Consider the following 20,942-nt stretch of genomic DNA (forward strand, 5'->3'; position numbering starts at 1 on the left):
CTCCAATTAGTAATCTTTCATTTGGGCATGACTGGCACTCTCTCCAACAGTCCTTCCCCCAGCACTTCTTTTGACCTTGTGCTCTGCGCTTTTCCAGCCATAATTGCTCCCCACACCATCCATCCCTAATAGCTTTAAACTCATTCCAGCTGCCATTGTCCTGCACTCTTTAAAGCCCTCATTGCCTGGCACCCTTAATAGGCACTTGTTTCAGCTGCTTTCATCCCATCACTCTTTCCTAGTACTATGGCCTGGTACTTCTTCTCATCACTTTCACCCATTGAGGGCAGGCTTACCTCCCTCTAATAGGGTGAGTGCCATGTTACAGTGATACCTGGGTAATCATGGCTTCATGCAACTGGCTGAGATCTGGGTGCAACCTGCCGGTGGCAAGTTCGAAGCCTGGCAGGACCGACTTAGTCTTACATCCTTTGAGGCAAAAAAACAAGTGTCCCATTGTGCTGGATTATAGTAACAGATCTTATTTAGAATGCTATAAAATTGAACATTGTGTTAGTAATCAGTAAATAAAAACACATTCTTAGTCAAATGCATCAAACTATATGGTTTCAGTGTGCTTATCTCCTTTAGGAGTGAAATCATTCAACACAAATCACATGGGGGCAGACACCTCCCCTGAACTAGAAGAACAAGCCCTATCATTTAGAATAAATCTGCAATTACCCCTCATCTCTCCATTTCTTTGGGCCAAAGCATTTCTCACTGGGCTCTGACAATGAATAGGGAGGAGGGATGTGGGCCAACAGGTGCAAGAAGAGAGGGGCAGGGTTTACCTTCAGGGGCAGGCACTGGGAGAGGATGAGGTAGTGAGAGACAAGCCTTCACCTTCAACGTCAGACATTGCGAGAGCAGGAAAGCGTCAGGCTTCTACGGATAAGCACTGAGGCAGGGAGAGAGCGAGACACGGGCCTTGACTTGTTGGCATAGCTGCCAAATGGTGCCATGTCATGCGTGACAACTTGGGCCAGTCTTGACATTTCAATTTCCACGCTGGGAATCATAGGCCCATTGTTATAATGACAAAATCAAAACTACAAGTTCTTCTTGCAAAGTGCAATGCCAGAACCATCTCAATGTGTCAGGATGGGGCTATTTGGCAGCTATGTCTAGTAGTTGATAATGTCTTAATAACTTTCTAGCAGCTCAAGAATTCTGAGTTTGCTTTGACACAGACATTATTTATCAGGCATGCCCCCACGCTAGGTACAGATAACTCACGTGCCTACTAAAAAGAATTGCATTCTTTCTCGCATGCACAATAGAATAGTTTCCTTTTGGATTTTGTTTTAAATTAGGCTCTTCTGGTGGACATAAAACACCCCCTGGCACCCTGTTTTTAATGCTTAGCAGTAACCAATTACTTGAAGAACCAACCACGGCCAACAGAGGGGGCGCAGACAGACTGCAAAGAGGAAGGCTTGTAAAGGGGATTACTAGTAAGTAGTGAAGCCATTACCTCTTTAGCCATATTCCTCACCAGTCATTTTTTAATTGAGGAATACCAAGCATTGGCTGGTTCTTCATGAATTTGAAATTAAACCTAAGACGAGAAACATCCTGACTTAGCTTTGTTACTTGTTTTGACCAAAGCCAGCATATGTTCTACAGTGAAACTTTGCAATTATCAATCTCTGCAAAGGGCACTGGACTCATGTCATATCTTTGCAGACAGTCTTGGAACAAGTGAATGGACACAAACAACTTTGCATTAAACAAACCACTTAACCCGACATATTTTATTTCAGTTTCAAATACATTTTTGCCTTGTGTTAGTAACACTGTTTCTCACTGTATTTGGTTCTGTTTTAAGGAGTCATAAGCAGCATGGCAGACCTTGATTGCATGTGAACTGCTGTAAAGCAAAGTCTTTGATACTGTCTGATCTCAAAGGACCATTTAAGATTAATTCTAATCAAATAGACCATCTGCAAAAGGATTAAGAAACACAGATCTATGTAAAAACGGAGGAAGCTGACATTGTAAGATGGGGGAAGTGAGGACAGCTTGTAAGAGCAATAATTGCCTCTTGTTTTGGCGCATTGTTTTTTTTATAAGCAACAACGATCATTTAATGAGTGACCTTAATAATCATGTTACTCCCTCAAGTTGTTCATCTTATTTTTCACAGCTCCTTTCCACTGATCATCATAGGGACGCAGGTGAGGATTTTAACATTCAATGTAATCGGATTGGCATTTTTCTTTTCAGAAGATGAGATTTGACTGTCTTTGTTGTCTCAAAAAACAAGGTAGGCCCCAGGAATCGACTGATGGATTTATTTTTAATTGAACCTAATATCTGCGTACAATATATCACAGCATTGTTTAATGCAGTTTCTAATAGTGATACTGTCGCAGCTTTCCGGTTTGGAGGCGACATGGTCCGAGTATTTAAAAAGCCATGCAAGAGTGCCACAAGTAGTTATTGACCTATAACTCTTGTTGATAATTTGAGAAAATGTTATGGGAAGGTGCTCATAAACTACTTTGTGAGATAGATCTAAGTAGGTTCTGGGATATCTAATCTACAGGTTGGTTTGAAAACGGGGGTACGTACTGTTGCCCATGTTTAAGCTATTCCTTCAAAGTCAAAGGTTTGTGATATTTAGTCTCCAGCCACTTTCTTTTTTATTTGTAGAATGATGCACAGCTCTGACTGTGTACCTAGATCAGACCTTTGGTTGAATCATTTCCCATGTGGCGTCCTCTTGGCGCATCTCCTTGCTATTAGGCTTGTCTCAATAATTTTGCTTCTGTGCATTGGATCTGTGGAGGTGAGGTTACTAATCCTTTTTTAGTTGGCACACACCCTTTCAATCAGTATATAAATTACTTTGTTTCCTCTTAATCCTCTCATGAAGCAGATGCAAAACATCTCACTGGGGATACAATATATATCCTGTTGCTTGGCCCGTCACTGTTTTAAAATATACAGTGTGCAATGTAGAAAGCTGTAGTCAATGGCCATAGCTAAAGGCCATAGCTAGTGCCCATTAATATGTTAGAATATACAGTTGGCACGGGCAAAGGCCATAGTTAATGGATAGTATTGTGTTGAAGACCATGGCTGTTTTTTTTTTTTTACAGATATTGATTTATTATTTACTAATATATGATTGTTGAATATTAGTTTTGGATCACAAATACAGATTTTCTGCAAATGATTGGTTGCTGTCTCTATGATGGCCCAGTCAACTAACTGACTTTTATAATGGCAGAAATGAGTGAATTAATCCTTCTTCTTGCAAAGGTGTACTGCGGAGGTGTATTTCACACTTTTGAACAATGGAAGCTGTAATTTATCCTTTTTTTTTTTCAGGCAATATCGATGCCCACATGTACTGTATATATATTCGCACACTTGTTTTTGATGCCTTCTCATCTTAGGTTATGCCATTTGCATGTTACATGGATTACCCGTTGTACTTCTGTTATGGTGAACGGAATATTGACATGATTGGGCAATGCTAGTGTGTGAACTCAACATATATGAGTGTCTCATTGCTTGTGTTCAATGGGGCATCTGGTGTGATACTTTTTCCTGCCCTATCTTTCCTCCTGCTGTCATTGAATATAGCTAGGTAGTGAGGCTTGCCCTCACCATATCCTTACGTGGCCTCTAATTATATTTCTATTTAATCTGTTTTATGTGCCAACCTCAGCGGCCTCTAACTGACCAATATATTTTTGTGCATGGCTATGTCCTGTGTTCATCGGGGTTTTTATTTATGCCCTATTTGGCAAATGGCGGGTTGGTCCGGATGCTAACTGATGTTCCTTTATGCTTGCTGCAGCCCTCAGCTGGTCCTCATATGTTGAATGTTTACTGATTAATACGCCGGAACAGGTTTGGGCAGGTGGATATGCTGGATATTTAAAATTGTTTTACCTATATTTTGCCTGAACTTTCTAATTTTATGATGGACGGATCTGGTATTGGAGATTGCTGGGTGAGGATTTCGAGCAAATCGTGACAAATTTAAGTTCTGTCTGTGTTTCTATTTAGATGGTAAGGAATGGGTTATTAGCATGTTTGTAGTTCTATACCTTGATGTTGCTACATCTCCAATTTATCTCCTTGCCTTCTCGTTTTTTTTTCTTTCTTCCCATCGGTAGCTTTGTCTCTTTAACTTTGTCTGTTCCAACTACTTATGGATCGTTATTTATTCTAACTATTTATTTATTGGGTTGTAAGGACTTGCATGTATATTACTCTTTATTTGTATTGAGTGATTGTTCATTCCACTCATGATTTTTACTCTCTGATGAGTCCTACATTTTCTTTTTCCACAATTGTTACCCGGTTGGGGCATGGTTTTGTCTTAGAATATTTTCAAATTTGCGGGGTAGGTGGGGATAGTTTTTTAGGATGTGTGATCATTTGGGGTTCGAGTGTTATATTCCAATTTTCCATCCTTAGCCTGAATGGGTTTTTGGAATGTTATTGTTAGGGTTTTTAATTTTTGAGTATTTTTAGGATTTGGGAGAGGTCCTAGAGACTTCATCCTTGATGTTCTTTCCCACATTCGCTAGGCTGAATTGTCTTCATGGTTTTGTTTGTTCTGTTATTGGTTTATTAACTCTATTTTTATTTTCTTCTTGTTTTTTACTTTTTGTTTGTGTTTTTAATTTCGAGGGGGACATGATGGCCTTGTCTCCAGCAAATAAGGTCGATATGGATTTTTGTGTTGTGTCGTGGAATGTTAATGGTGTTAATAATCCACTCAAAAAGAAAAAGGTGTTCACAGTTCTGAATGATATGAAAGCGGATATTTGCTTTCTACAAGAAACACATATTCTGTCCGATGAAATCCCGAAACTTGAGAAAGAATGGGTTGGTTTGGCCTATGGCTCTTCTTTTTCATCACGATCTAGAGGTGTTGCCATTCTGATTCGTAAAAAGTTCCCTATTAAAATTTTGAGAGAACGTGCTGACAATGAGGGGAGAATGATCGCGTTATTGGTGGAGATTCAGGGACAGCTGATGACTCTTTGTAATGTATATGCTCCGACGGTGGACGATGGCTCTTTTTTTAGGATGGTCGCCAAGACTCTTTTGGATTTAAACTCTACTAACGTCCTTCTTGGGGGAGATTTTAACACTATAATTGACCAATTGTTAGATAGAAGTAATGTTAGAAATGTGAATCGGAGTGATTTTCATCATCGAGCACTTTTGTCATTAACATAATTTGAAAGACAATTGGCGCCTTGTCAATCCGGATAGTCGTGAGTATAGTTATTTCTCTAGTGCTCATAATGTATACTCTCGATTAGATATGTTATTGACTGGAGGGACGGTCACGGAGAGTCATGCTTCCAGTGATTTAGGGAACATTTCAGTGAGTGATCACAGCCCTGTGAATATGCGCTTGATGTTCAAGTATCAGTCTCATAGATCCTTTTCGTGGAAACTGAATGCTTCAATTTTGATGGATGATGATATTTTGGAGAAAATTAAATCTGAAGCCAATTTCTTTATTATGGAGGATCGTTCTGATGAGATTGGTATTTGTACCACATGGGAGGCTTTCAAGTGTTGTATGCGTGGAGTCTGCATAGGATTGTCGAGTGGTAAAAAGAGAAAAGAAGAGAGAGCAAGATTGGCTCTTGACCTGAGAATTCGAGAGATAGCCAGGGATTTGATGATTGATCTGTCGGAGTCTGTAAAATTGACACTCTTGAAAAACCTTAAATAGGAAATGAATGATATTTTATCATCAAGTACGGAACGTAGTTTATTTTATTCCCGTTGTACTTACTTTGAAAAAGGTGAGAAATGCGATAGGTGGCTCGCATATAGACTGAAACAGAGAATGTCTGAGACCGCAATAGCTTCCATCATGGACACGAATGGTAGGGTTACATTTGATCCACAAAAGATTAATCTGCTTTTTCGTGATTTCTACTTGAATTTGTATCGTAACGAGGTAGATATTACTGGTGTTGGAAGTGTTTTTTTTGGTAGTCTCCATATTCCCAAGATTACTGATGCTGAGTGTCAACTTCTTGCGGCGGATCTCACGGTTGATGAAGTGAAGAATGCGATTTCTAAATCGAACGTTGGTAAATCACCTGGTCCTGACGCCTACCTTGTGAATTCTATAAAATTCTTCCTGACTCTGCTCTTGAACTTTTGAGAGATATGTTTATTGCTAGTAGGTCGGTCGGGATTTTACCTGACAGCACCAGACATGCCTCTATCTCTGTGTTTTTAAAGGAGGGCAAAGATGACAACTATCCGGTTAACTACCGCCCTATCAGTCTCATCAATACTAATAATAAGATCTTGGCTAAGATTTTGGCTTTGCAATTAGAGTCATTTCTTCCCAAATTAATTGGTCTGGAACAGTCTGGTTTTATGAAGAATAGACGTGCATCCAGTAATATTCGGCAAATATTTCACACTATTGAGAAAGCTAATGTGATGGATTGTGATACTGCTGTGTTGTCCCTCGATGCGGAAAAGGCATTTGATAGACGTAATTGGGACTATTTGTTTTCAGTTTTGAAGGAAATTAATCTAGGTTCGGAGTTCCTATCATGGGTTTAACTTTTGTACTCTAAACCTTTGGCGGATGTTAACACTAATGGTATTAGATCGGAAGGCTTTATTTTAGAAAGAGGCACTCGTCAGGGATGCCCGTTTTCCCTGCTCATGTTTATTCTGGCTATTGAGCCATAGGCAATTTCTCTGAAGGAAGCCCCTGAGCTGGATGGAGTGGGCTGTTGGGGTATCACACAGAAAACGTGGTTTTATGCAGATGATCTTTTGTTGGTTCTTAAAAATTTAGACAAATCTGCCCCGTGTTTGATGAGAATTTTAATGAAATTCTACACGTCCTCTGGTTACAAGGTGAACTGGCTAAAGTCCGAGGTTCTACCTCTTTCTTTTTGCTTTGACAAAACTTTGGTGACTGGTCTGGGTTTTAAATGGTGTGATGTGAGATTACGATATCTAGGCATCTGGTTAACACCCTCAATTGTGGATGTTGTTGATGAGAATATGAGCGCGATCACTCGGGAATGCAAAATTAATCTTGATAGATGGTTGCTTCTTAATCTCTCATTATGGGGTAAAGTCAACGCCCTTAAGATGAATTTGGCTCCTAAAGTGAATTTTGTGACAAGAATGCTCCCTTTGAAGATCAGTAATCGATATTGGAAAGATTTGGACCGCCTCATTCAGGAATTCTTGTGGGATCAGAAACACCCAAGACTCAGCATCTGGAAGCTGCAGCTTCCGGTTTGTGAGGGTGGATTGGGTGTACCGAATTTTAAAGCTTATTATCTGGCCTTTTTTTCTCATGCTTTCATCCCCTTTTTGTGTCCCGAACCAGATCAGTGGGCTCTGGCGGAATCTAATGCCTTTGGTCCTCTAGGACGGGAGGCTCTGTTGTCTACTAATACTAAAGTTCATGGATGCAGTTCATTGGTTACGACATCTTTGCGCATTGCGTGGAGCGAATTGTTGTCACCTCTGGACAAAGATGCTTTCAGATGCTTAAGGTCTTCTATTTGGTTGAATCCTAAGATCAGGGTCCAACACTAGAACAATTTTTTGGCCAGATTGGTTTCTGGTTGGCATTAAACAGATTGGTGATCTGGAGAGAAATGGCCGATGGATGACCGCTAATGAGTTAAGAGAGAGGTGGGATTTCTGGGATATGACTGATTCGGCATAGAGACGTTTGAAGAGATGTATGGGGGACATTGATTGGACTAACACTGTGAACTTGGATGTTTTTCTTGCAACTACTGAGAACAAGATTGGTGGCTTAGCGAGCAGGGTGTACAGGATGATTGTATCGAATTATGGTGGCAAGGATATGCTACAGAATGCTTGGAGTATGAGGATTGGCTCTGAGATTACACCTGATTGTTGGCGAAATATTTGTAGAAATGTATCATTGTGTTCTCTGAACCTGGGTGAACGGACGAGACAGATCAAAATACTTAACCGTGTTTATTGGTGTCCTGAAAAACTACAAAGAAGAGGGATGGTTGATAGTGATGAGTGCTGGGGATGTATGAATGCTGTTGGATCTATGGAACATATGTTATGGAGTTGTGTAAGAGTTTCTGGCTTCTGGTCTGAAGTCTGTGAGGCTTGTTCTCAGGTTTTTGGAGGGGATCCAAATTTGGACTTCAAAACAATGATACTAGGAGATGACTCTGAGATTGATGATCTCTGCTCAGCCCATAAAACATTTCTTTTTAGGGGGACAATTGTCGCGAAACGATTGACTCTTCGGGGCTGGGAAAGCAGAGTTTCTCCTTCAATGGAAGAATGGACAGATGAAATGCATACATTGTCGAGAATTGAAAAAAATGATTTATAAATTGAAATGCAAATTGAGTCTTTATGAAAAAATTTGGAGTAGATTTAATGATCTATTTTAAGGTGGAATTTCCCCCCTCTCTCTCTCAATCTTTTTTTTTTTTTCAATCTGCTTATGTATTTCTCATTATATATGTAATTTGTAGTTGGTGTATTGTTTTTGATTGTTATACGGTTTTTTATATTGTTAATAAATATAAATATATGAATAAAAAAAATATATATATACAGTGGGCATGGCCGAAGACCATAGATAGGGGCTAGTTAGTGTTGTATAATACACAGTGGGTACGTCCAAAGTCCATTGCTTATGGCATGTTAGTATTTTAAAATGTACTGTGGAGATGGCCAAAAGATGTTCAAACTGCTCATGGTCACACATACTAAAGGTCGGACCCTTGACTGGGTTGCGCAACATAACTGCCCCATTCTCCAGCCCTCCATATCCCCTATCCCTTGGTCAGACCACTCCTGCATTAACTTTCACATCGACATCTCTACTGAACCATCGAAACCCACCATCCTGCTCCCCGTGACACTATCCAGGAGCTCTAAGAAACTAACTAAAGATACCCTCCTCCCACACCTAAAGGTTCTAGCCATGCAACCACCTTTCCTCAATGATCCTGTAATACTAGCCAACACCTTCAACCATCTCATAACCACTGCAGTAGATACTATTGCTCCATTGACAGCCAAAAAAGCCAAGAAAACCAAGCATTCCAATGCCTGTTTCACCCAAGCGCTCATGGATCTTAGATCCACAAAAAGGGCCTCACTTGTCAAATGGAAAAGAAACCCCACTGATTCAAACATAACCGCCTTCAAGGCCATTTCCAAAGAATACAAAATTGCTATTACACAGGCCAAAGCTGAATCCTACAACACCAGAATTAATAATGCAGAGTCAGGGACTAAAGAAATCTTTGCTATTTTCAGGGAACTTGAATCTCCCTCTACCCCACCACTCAGCATTGCCAAAGACGAGGCCTGGTGTAACCAAATTCAAAAAGCTATGCTCGACAAACTTGACTCCCTTCACACCAAAATCCTAGCCCACCAAAAGGCCATCTCCTCATTACTAGCAGCCCAAACGGCTCACCCTACGCTGGACAGACTTAACCAGGCACCCAAATTTGATTTCGCCCCCATGAGCGAATCGGAAGTCACTGCCCTCATTAAGTCTGTTAAGCCCTCTAACTGTAAGAGAGACCCCTGCCCAGCCCACATTATTAAAGATTGTGCGCCAGTCATCGCCCCCTTTGTGACGGCCTTCATTAACTCCTCCTTCCAATCTTCCACTGTACCCAGCTCCCTCAAAGAAGCCTGGGTCCGACCTCTACTAAAAAAAACATCTCTCGACCCACTGATACCTGGCAACTACAGACCCATTACTACGGTCCCCTTCCTCTTAAAGTTTTTGGACAAAGCAGCTTATCTGCAAGTTCAGAAATTAATTGAGGATAATCACCTTCTCGGCCTGCGCCAATCTGGATTTTGCCCTCGTCATGGCACTGAAACTGCCTTACTTGACCTAAAAAATCAAATAGACGATATCAGAGACTCAGGCAAACCATCGCTCCTTCTGCTCCTAGACCTCTCTGCGGCCTTCAACCTGGTGGAGCACAAAACCCTATGCCATCACCTCACAACCACTGCGAACTTCTCCCCAAAGGCTTGTGCATGGATCAACTCGTTCCTGCAGGAGAGAGTCATGAAGGTTTTCTCAGAATCCTCCAACGCCACACCCAGTCTAATCAAATGTGGAGTCCCCCAGGGCTCCTGCATTGCCCCCACTCTGTATAACCTCTACACCAGACCCCTGTTCCGTCTTCTGGACTCACTGGGCATCTCATACACCAATTATGCGGATGACACCCAGGTGCTCATACCCCTATCGGGAGACTATCGCACTGATACAGATACCCTCAACATCATCTACTCCATCATTCAAACCTGGATGGCGGAGAACTGGCTCTGTCTAAACAGTGAAAAAAACGAACTCCTGCTGATCGGGTCCCCTGCTACACTGAGCAAACTCGACAAAGAGTATCTGGCCTTCAATATAGACAACACCCCCATTGCAGTATCACAAACCATTAAGACTCTAGGCGTATACCTAGAACCTAGCATGACCATGGATAGGCAGGTCAATGCTATAGCATCCTCAGCAGCGTACCATTCCAAACTGATCAATGCTATCAGGCCTTTCCTCACTCAACAGAACTGCATTACCATAGCCAGAGCTATCATTGGCTCCAGGCTTGACTATTGCAATGCCCTCTTCGTCGGTACCTCCCAAAGAAACCTGGCCAAACTCCAGATTGCCCAGAACAATTCCTTAAGGGCCGCAACAGGCATTTCACGTAGAGAACACATCTCCTTGGTCAGGAGAGAGGCACACTGGTTACCCATCAAAGAAAGGGTTATCTTCAAAACCCTTGCCCTAACTCATAAATGTCTTCATGGACTCGCTCCTCCCTATCTTGAGCAACGGATTCACAAACAAACAGCATCCAGACCCTCCAGAGCCGCCTATGCCAATCGCATCCTGACTCCCCACACGCATAGAGTGCGTGCTGGGGGCTCAAGTTTCCCAACTATGGCAGCCTTTCTCTGGAATAACCTTCCAAATGAGATCAGATCAATTGAATCCCATGCTGCCATCCGCAAGGCACTAAAAACTAGGCTCTTTGCCTAGAGGGCTTCCCTTTGTATGATCCCGGTCATATGCTCCTGCATTGAATGATACACTGTATAATACTGTTATGTAACTGTACCATCTAAAGCCAATGTTATTTACTTTTTGGGCCGCTTTTTGTAACCCTCAAGCAAGCCTTCTTAAGTATCCTTGAACAGCGTCTCTATGCCCGTGGACTGCAGCGCGCTCTACAAATGCAAAATAAATAAATAAATAAATAAATAGTGAGGCCCATTTATATATTAGAACATATAGTGGGCACAGCCAAAGGTTGGGGCCACTTGCCAATATTGTGCTAAAGCCCATGACTAGTGGCTGATTAAAATACAGTGGACACAACTGAAAGCTGTAGCCACTGGTGAAGGCCAAAGTCTATGGTTGGTAGCCTGTTAGTGTTTTAAAATATACAGTGCACATGCGTGAAGACTGTGGGCAGTGTCTGTGACTGAAGGCCATGATTAGTACCCATTAATGTGTTAAAATATATTAAAATATATATGGCCATGCACACTGACCATGGCTGAAGGCCATTCTTAATGCTGGTTACTGTTGTAATGTCATTAGTGATGTCATCAGTGATGTGATCTGTGATGTCATAATTGTGGTCATAGGCTGTGCAACAGGGGGTGCGAAGTTAAGGTGGCTTTAGCTGAATATCAGGGGTTTTGTTGTGTTAAGTTTTCACCTTAACATCCCTGCACTAAAGTTTTTTTCCTTATATGAAAGGGAAAGGTAGACTGGAAACTGGACTGGACTGGACACCCAGTCTGAAATGTAGCGGCACTCCAGCAAAATGCATAAAGAGTGTAGATGGAAAGAATCCAATCCAAAACCCCAGCCTCAGTTGCTGTGCAAAAATAGTCCTTTATTATTCCATGGTTGTGGACAAACAAGAAAGGCAGCAGCAAAACACACAAAAACGACGCTTTTCACTCTACACGGGCTTCGTCTGGTTTTTATTGATATAAATATTACACAGCCTGCGGTAGCGGCTGTGTAGTTATGGTTAAATTGCTCAACCCATAGGAAGATAACTTTTTGGGTGGCTTATAACTCTCCCCTCCCCGTGGACGAATCCTCACAAAACTTTGCAAAAAAAGTATATGGCCCTGTCAGATTGATCATGCAAGGTTTGGTGAGGTTTCGTGCAGGGGGGCAAAATTATAGGGGGGTCCCAAAATGTGTGTTTTTTCCCATAGATGCAAAGGAAAAAGAAATTAGCTCACACTTACAGCCCAAACCGCTGCATGGATTTTCACCAAATTAGCGGCAGGAGCGGTGGCTTGGTCCCGAAAGAGTGCTTTTGTAGATTTGGTGTAAATACGTCCAGTAGTTTTTTTTAAAAAGGCCAAAAAAGTGATATCTGGGTTCTGTCCGCGGACACATTTCCTTGTTCGCTCTGCGGACGTGCCTCCGATTGGCCCAGAGGGCGATGTGAGGTTGGTGGACATCAAACGCACTGGCTGATTGGATGGCGAAAAGCGCGTCAGATTTTCAGCCACTGGTGTCTGCGAACAGCGTGCTGGGAAAAAGTCTGGAAAACACATTTTGGGTTATTTGGTGGTGGAAAGAGGTTCTGGGAATGGTGGGGGAGTGGAATAAAAATTATATGGGGCTATTTTTGTAGGTCAGAAAAGGTCACACAGGTGTTGTAGCTGTCCGTGGACAATTCAGTTTTTGCGTTTATTTGATGGCTGAAAGAGGGTGTAGAAATGGTAGGGAAGTGGATTGAAGGTTATGGGGAGCTGCTTTTATAGGTGAAAAAAGGTTTGGAAATGCTGCAGAGTCTGCGGTCAATTTCGGTGTCCGCAGGACTCATTTTCGATTGCGGGGGGGGGGGGGGCAGGGTGAGTTTTATTACTTGATTGTGTATGGTAAATACTTCTTACATAGTTAATTGTATTGTGGTGGTTGAGGCCAGTGGCCATATTCCGGGGGGCCTGGCCACAGGCCATGGCCCTAAGAATATGTGCACTGGCCACAACCACCACAGTAGTAATATGTGTATAGTAATTATAGGTATTGGAGTAGGAGTATGGCCAGAATCACCATAGTAGTAATATGTGTATAGTCATTATAGGTAATGTAGTGGGAGTACAAAGTGTTTTTAATATGGAGGAATTATGTATTTGAACTATATATTGAAGCTGGAATATCTGGTTTATTTTCTGTGTAACAAAAAAGTAGATTTTGTCAAGCAGGATCATTTAAAAGCTGTAGTTGTATACAATTTTACATACACATTTGTTTTAGACCCTCATAAACAGTACATTGTAAGTACTATGTTTGGTACAACATTAGTGTACGACACATTGCTGTTGTTTTGACATTAAATAATCATTGGGTCATTGGTAGAACAAATCTGTACTGGATAAAAAAACGATTACAGTTACATGAGTGTAAGGGTGATAGTATGTTTGTTTGAATTATGTTGTGATTAAGGGAATGCTTGAAGAAGTTAGATACCTGTTGGCGTATTCTACATTAGAGATTAGAAGATGTTTTTTTGTATACGAATTGAGATGGCGTATTTAAAGTGTTTTGGAATGGAGGGTATTTTTTAATTAGTAGATACCTGTTGGCGTATTCTAACTAGATTGACTTTGCAAAGTACTGTTGTAGTATTATGGATGTAGTTAGATACCTGCTGGCGTATTCTAACTGTTAATTGTGCTATAGTTTAGTGACTACATTTGGGTTGAAGGAATATTAAGTAGGCATGTGTTACATTTGCTGGTAACTTATGTTTTGGGTAACAGAGGTATTGTTACTTTCAAACCAACCACCTCTTTTTTTGACATTTGCAGTGTAGTGCCCTGAAGTGGTTGTGGCACCAGTGTGCTATACTATACCTACTGTTGTGAAGGTTTTCTGTCCAAGAGATACTTGGGTGTGTGTGAAGCCTGTAAGCTTACAGTTATTTTTGGTCCCATCTGCATTGTACCTCAGAAGCATTAGTATGACATATTGGCTATGTGAGTTTATTTGTATGGTGGAACGATGGTCTGAATTGCAAAAAGGGCATAATATGCCATGATTTGCATTCTGCAGAAGCTGGTGAAATGGAATGGATTCAGAATTAGGTATGAATACATATACACATCGTTAATTAGGGATTTGGTCTTGTGAAAAATGGTTGAAGAGAGTGCATGTATGTTTCCACGTGTATGAAACCTGGAAGATTTCATTTATAGGGATGTTTTTGTTTTCCATTACTTGTAGTAAGTGCATTAGAAATTCCTGTGGATCTTCCTGCGTCTTTATGGTAAATCTTACCATTCCTGCAAAGTAGTCCAATTCTTGCCTTATACCTGAGACACTGTAAGTGTTGTCAGGATTATTTGTGGCATTTCTCTGAAGGACGAGCATTTGCAAACACAACTGGTCCAAGCCATTTAATAATTGTGAACAATTGGTGGCAATTGAAAGACAGGATTAATTGCCACATTAGCATAACAATTTACTCCAGTTGTGCTGCTGAATTTAAATAAACCAGTGAGTTCTGGGCCTGCAGATCCTTCTGGAGAAGAGACATGTGTGTCTTTCTTTTCTGATGGACATGCAGTTGACTTTGTACTAGACAGTTTTGTTGTTGTATAGTTTGATGCAGAAGGAATTGGTCATTGTTTTTTTAGCTGTACTGTTGGGTGATGTGCTATAGATTCTTTTTGTATTACTTGTCTTTTTAAAGGTTTCTTTTTTTTGATGTACAGGGTACATATCTAGATGGGGTTGTATAGTGCCCATAGCCTGTTGTATTCTAGGATGAAAGGAGTTTCAGCGTGGACTCATACCTTCTTGAAAGAGTCTGCTGCCAATGTCAATCAATGCATGATCTAGGGTTAGGCCTTGTGATTTGTGAATAGTGACAGCATATGCAAGAGATAGAGAAAATTGCTCTCTGTGTATGTGCATGTCTTTGAAAAGAAGGAAACATGCTATTGTCCAGCCAATTTTTTAAATTTCTGCAAGTTTGTCAAAGTGGATGTTGGCAAACTGAATGTTGTCGGCATGTGGATATGTTTGGAAGCCAACAACTGTACCAATTGCTCCATTGACTAAACCTTGTTCTATGTCAAGGTTACATTTTAGAACTGCACTGCAGTTTAGACACATTCAATATTTTCTCCAATCAAGCTGTGTTGGAGATATATTTTTCTAAGCTATTTAGTCGTGCTATTGATTGTGTCATTGTGTCATGCCGTGCACTTCTAGTTTGTCTGTGGAGCTGATATGCAGTATGGGTTGCTTTTAGTTTTGCAACATGGTCTTGTTGAATCGACTACAGCTTGCAAGGGTTGGCATTATGGACATACATTTTAGATTTTGTTGAGTTAATTGTTCCATGAAATCAGAATCAGATGTGTTTCGTCCATATAGCTAATGGATTAGTCTATTTAAGATGGATTCTGCATCTTTAGTAAGCAGACCAGTTCTAATGCTTTTTAAAATGTTAGCATAGGGGAGGTCTGCAGACTGGTGCATGTTTTGAGTTAGTTCACTGTAGTGAAAATGTTGCCAGAGATTTACATTTCCAATGCTGCCGAGGGTATTGCAGCATTGTTTGAGTCCTAATGTTTTGAAAATAGGTTGACCTTTCACTGGTGTTAACTGTTGAAGGTCTCTGAAAACATGTTTTCCTCCAAACAGTTCCTCGTACTTGGTTTTTAGGACTTCATGTATTCTGAGATGAATTAAAGCCAACATGAGGTTGGAAACCATGCTTACTTAATCTATCAGGAGCATTTTCATTTGTTTTAGAATTCTGCATACTCAGTAGCATCTTCTTGTGATAATTTGTAGTATTGTCATTTGTTTTCGGTATTCTACGGGGAGGAGCAGAGTACTCAGTGTAAAGTTACACCTCCTATGTTGTAGGCAGCTAAACATATGGGGGCTGTTACTACAGCTGAAAGGTTGTTGTTTGTTAAGTTTTGTAAAAATGTGTTGATTATTTTAATTCAGAATGTTTTACCAGTACCAGCTTCACCACTTACATACAGGAGCAGAGGTCTATAATTTTTGCAGCTACAGATTTTTGTTTCATGTTTGAAACAATGTTCAATTTCTTGAGGGAATTCTAGATAAATGGGGAGTTGGTCATCATTTAGCTGTGAATCCAGCACTGACAAGTCTTCCTCAGATTGTTTATATTGATACATGGTATTTTCTGCCTCATTCATGGATATTTCTGCTTCATTTAGAATGAGTGGTTCTCCAAGTGGTTCTTGGCTTCCTGTAAGGGAATGTTGACTGGCTTCAGGAGTGTCTTTGTCTAGTTGAGCTTCAATTTCTTCCTCTTGTAGGCATTCATCATCCATAATTTGTTTGTATTGTTTGAAATTGTCATTTGTTATACTGCTTTCGTATGCTTTGAGTGCAGCTTCAAGTGAGCCATAGTCACCTAATAATTATTTTTCTTTTCTCCAAGGTTTAAAAAGTTGTAGTAGCGCCATGTAATACAGTTCTCTATGTTGTGTAGATTTAAATGATAACTTTATATGATTAATTAGACTGGGTTTGGTGAGTTTCACTAGGCTTCCTTCACAAGTTGAGACTGAATATTTGCCAGTTGTGTCATTTTGTGTGAGATTGTTGTTGTAGGTGTAGGCAATGTCGTACAGACATGTGTTTTCCAAAGCAGCACTTCTGTTTGGGTAGTATGTGTCAATTACATTGTTTTTTCAAATGTCCTGGCTGTTGGGATCATTTGTGGCTATGTTTTCTATCTCTTGGTAGGATTTTAGTACTCTTTTTTGGGATGAAGCTGGCCCAAGGTTTAGCCAGACAAATGTGTTCAGATTTGCCATACAAGGCTGTACCTGTTAAACGGTATGCTGCTTTGCAGCACCCACATGCTCTATGTGAGAACATTTTTATACCAAAGCTGTACAATATTTGTGATAGATATCTTTTAGCTCTGTTTTCTCAGCTTTGGTGATATAGGCCTTGACATATCTTGCAACTTCAGTGGAATTGTCTGCAATGTATGGTATGTCTATGTTTGCATTCCACAAGAGGGCAATGATTGCATTGTACTCATTGATGTACTTGGATGCTTTGTCCCTTTTAATGTTGTATGTATTTTTAGGGGGTTTGCTTTTTACGCCGCGTCTTACAGAAGACATCAAGCTATTTACCAGTCCCTTTTTGCAAACTGGTCTAGGGAAGCCAAAGCGACATTTGGTATAGTATTTGCCTTTGTTTTTATATCTATGTCAGCAGTATTTTCCACACTTATGTTTTTTGAAGCGTATGACTTGTGTATGTAGCTCACTATCTGTGGTTTATGAAGGGATGTCGCAGGTAATGTATTTTTCAATAAACTGTAAAACAGTGGCGTCACTATATGGCCAATTTTAGGAGCATCTTTTATCCACAAAAGCATGTGGATGTGTGGTGCACCTCCGATTGATATTCTTTTCTCCAAAAGAAGTGTTGCACTTCTCCGAGCAGAGGGGTAGTTTTATTGCAGATAAAATGCAACATGGCAATGAAGCAATAGTGAAAGTACCTTGATACATTGGCAGGGTCCAGTGAACAGAGTTCTCCTGGTGTTTTCATAACAATTCCATCTTTATTTTGGTTTGCAGTGCGTAAGAAGTTGTGCAAGTCATCCCATGCGTACTCTGCACAACTTAAAGTAACAAACCATGTGGATGGGCCTAGGTTCCTTGGCATACAACGTACATCAGCGTGATACCAGAACCAGTATTCTTTCATTAACACGCATGTTTGCCAAGGATTTGTGAAACTTGACTGTAAAACGTAATCTTTGTCTTTTATTTTTTGAAGCAGTTGGGTAGCAGATATTTTTAAAAAGTTGGAGCCTGTTTCTAATGTGTGTGCAACTCCATAACATAGAGTTGTTAGTTCACTTTCGAAGAGGAGGTGGAAAATGTATTCAACATTTTGTCTGTATCTGGGCTCTTCAATATTTGTAAAGAGAGATATTCTGATGCACTAATTTGCGCTGACCTTTCATCATATCTTCCTCATTTTCCGGTAGGAAATAGTAGAGGAAAAGAATGCGCTTCTACACTTGTTTCCCACATGCTCGTTGGGGATCCTTTTTCTTGATGCATTTGATATGTTTCTAATACATCATCAATGGTGTCTTAGGAGTGTAGTGGGTGAATTGTATACTGGTCTAAAATGTTGGCTGCAGTAACAGGACCTACAGGTTCAAATTGACCAGTTGCTGGTGTGTCCTCAATAATTCGACTAGTTGTTGTCACATTTCTTTTGTCTTGTGTTGGCACACCATTAACTAGTACAATCAAAGAGTGATCCATTGGTCGTTGTATTCCTAGAGTTTGTAAATTTTCTTTTTGATCTAATGGCAGATATATTATTTTGCCCTTTATTAACTCGGAAGGAGGTGATTTGGCTGGTTTCAGTTGAAGAAGTATTATAGCTTGAAATGGGTGCACTGTTTGTATTATAATGCTGTTAGCTCAAAGCTACACACTGTGGTCTATATGCAGGCAATAATATAGAAGGCTCACTAATCTGGTCTTCCGAATCAGTGTGAAGAGTGGAGAGCTCACCTGGCGTCCTCTTGCGATGCCTAGAAACAAAAGTACTCAGAGAAAATGCCAGGGAAGCCCTTGTGGTGGAAAAAACCCTATGAGGCTGGAGTGCTCTGGAGGGTGCGTCTGGGATACTTCTATAGCTGGGAGCGTTGTCAGAAAACAGCCGGTAAATGCGGGCCTTAGAGTCTTATAACTGAAGGAGGCTGAAGGAAAGAGAAGCACAGTTAGAGAGGATAGGAGGAAGTGTGTTATCCCTACAGGACATAATAGTATACCTTCTCCAGAAGCCTTGCGGGTTTGTTTGGACTATAGATAGAGGCAGGGTTTCGTTCGTTCTTGTAGTGATCCAGGCTTTGGGGAGAGGACAGAAATGAGATGGACTTGGATAGGAAATAAAAAGGGAGGAATGTGAGGGAAACAGTTTTTATAACCTACCGGCTTGGGGGGAAATGCGAAAGAAACTGGCAAAGCGGATTCCTTAATGAAACCGCGGGGAGTGTAGGGAAGTGTAGTCCGAGTAGACGCGATGGCGTACCCACTCTGTAGTAAAAAGGGAAACCGTACTCTTGAGAGAGAGAGAGAGAGAGAGAGCGAGAGAGACCGGGAGAGTAAGACTCGAGATAAATAGATCACCTATGTCGGAAGGGGACCCGGGTGTGTTCCTATTTATGGATATTATCGATGATTCCAACGAGGATCTGTCAACGAACGGGGATTCCCTATGCATACAACGGATGAATAAGAGTATGAGAGAGGAAAGATTTAAAGTAGGTACTGAGCAGTAGAAACGCACTGCTGTGTCGGATCCGTGAACTGAAGTACCATGTCCGGGTGAAGGGGAGGAGCTTCATCCTCCGACCCTACCCAAAGGACTGGAACATCGCACAGTGCAGTGGACGCCATCTTGGGAGAGGAGACTCGTAGGCGCCACAGTGACCAGCCCCGGAGACCACCCATGACAAATGCTCTCGTACAAGTTAAGCTGTTGGAGAGCTTTCGGAAGTGGGAATATTTCTAAGTTATTAGTGATAGCACGTGATGGCATTTCTTTATTGTCAAGCATTGTGTTGCAGTATGTGCAAACTGTTGAGGGGTCAGTTATTTTGTTTTTAGTTTCTGCTGTTAGATGTAAAGCTAATTGTAACCATAGGGATTCTTCATTGTCCTCTGTTTTGTATGCTAAATCTACTATTTTTATGCTCTTTTTTATAAAACCTTCTGCGACAGCAGACACTTAATTGGTCTGGTATTTCAGCAGATGTGTTTTGAAACTTAACTATTTCTTTTTTGTATGTGTTTATTAGGACGTTGGTGTTTATGAGGTTTTCGGTACTGTTTTCTGAAGGTACAGAACCTTCAATTCCAAAGTATTTACGTTGGAAGTGCTCTATTTTTTGAAGCAGTTCTTTGGCTGTTCCATGTAGGAGAATGTTATTTAAATGTTGCATTTCCCGAGCTGGACTTTTTGCATAGTATGGTCAATAAACAAGATTACGTAGAGTAGAATGGTGTGTCGATAACATTTTGATGTGGTGGAAAGTGCTTTTGTAAGCAGTTCCTAAAATGCAGGCTAATGAATGTCCTTGCAGACCAGTGCGGCTGCGCACTGGGCAGCAGTCTATGGTTTGTAAAGTTTTGATTTAATTTTTTTTTTATTGCAATTGGTTTATTCAAACCTTTACAAATTCAGACTTAGGTTTCGTACAAAAAAAGAGAGAAATAAACATATTTAAAACAATGAAGTGCAGATTAATATAAGAACCTAGCATATATAAACAGTATAAAACCAAACCATCACATCAAGCAATTACTTATCATAAAAAAAAGAAAAAGATAAAATCAGACAATAAGCTAAATATCAAGAGCTACTGAAAAAAAAGAAAACTTATATACCGAATATTAGAAGCCCACAAACATCGTTAGAGCATCTCAGAATTAGAGCTTCTCGATCAATCTCACTTATTTGGGATCAGATGATTAAACTCACAATTAAAATTCTAAGAATACCTGCAACAGGAGAAGATACTTAAAGCCTCCAATAATATACCCAACAAGAGGAAAGAATCCACTAAATCCTAGGTCCAGATAACTTAGCAATGATAGTGCACCTTCTTCAATCTTGAGCAATGTTAATGCCCTTGATGAATCATGATAGGGCTAAACCCTCATGTATATTTTGAATATTAAGACAACGTTTCCAGACCATATCCATACTACACCCCAAATGGTAGTCACTCAATGTAGCCAGAAATATATTCCTTAGATCTTTCAAGCATTCGCATTCCAGAACAAGATGTTTCATAGACTCTGGGTTTGTTCGACAGAACCTACAGCCAATATCGTCT

General features: G+C 40.6%; 1 protein-coding gene across 1 annotated transcript in view; it reads left to right on the forward strand.

Annotated features, from left to right (window-relative positions):
* The window catches only part of LOC138581097 (V-set and immunoglobulin domain-containing protein 1-like), an 88,551-nt gene that overhangs the window by 47,556 nt on the left and 20,053 nt on the right, over nucleotides 1-20,942 (forward strand). The gene's annotated exons all lie outside the window — the stretch shown is intronic.

The sequence above is a fragment of the Ambystoma mexicanum genome, chromosome 3p (genome assembly GCF_040938575.1).
Source record: "Ambystoma mexicanum isolate Mex_15411 chromosome 3p, UKY_AmexF1_1, whole genome shotgun sequence".
NCBI lineage: Eukaryota > Metazoa > Chordata > Amphibia > Caudata > Ambystomatidae > Ambystoma > Ambystoma mexicanum.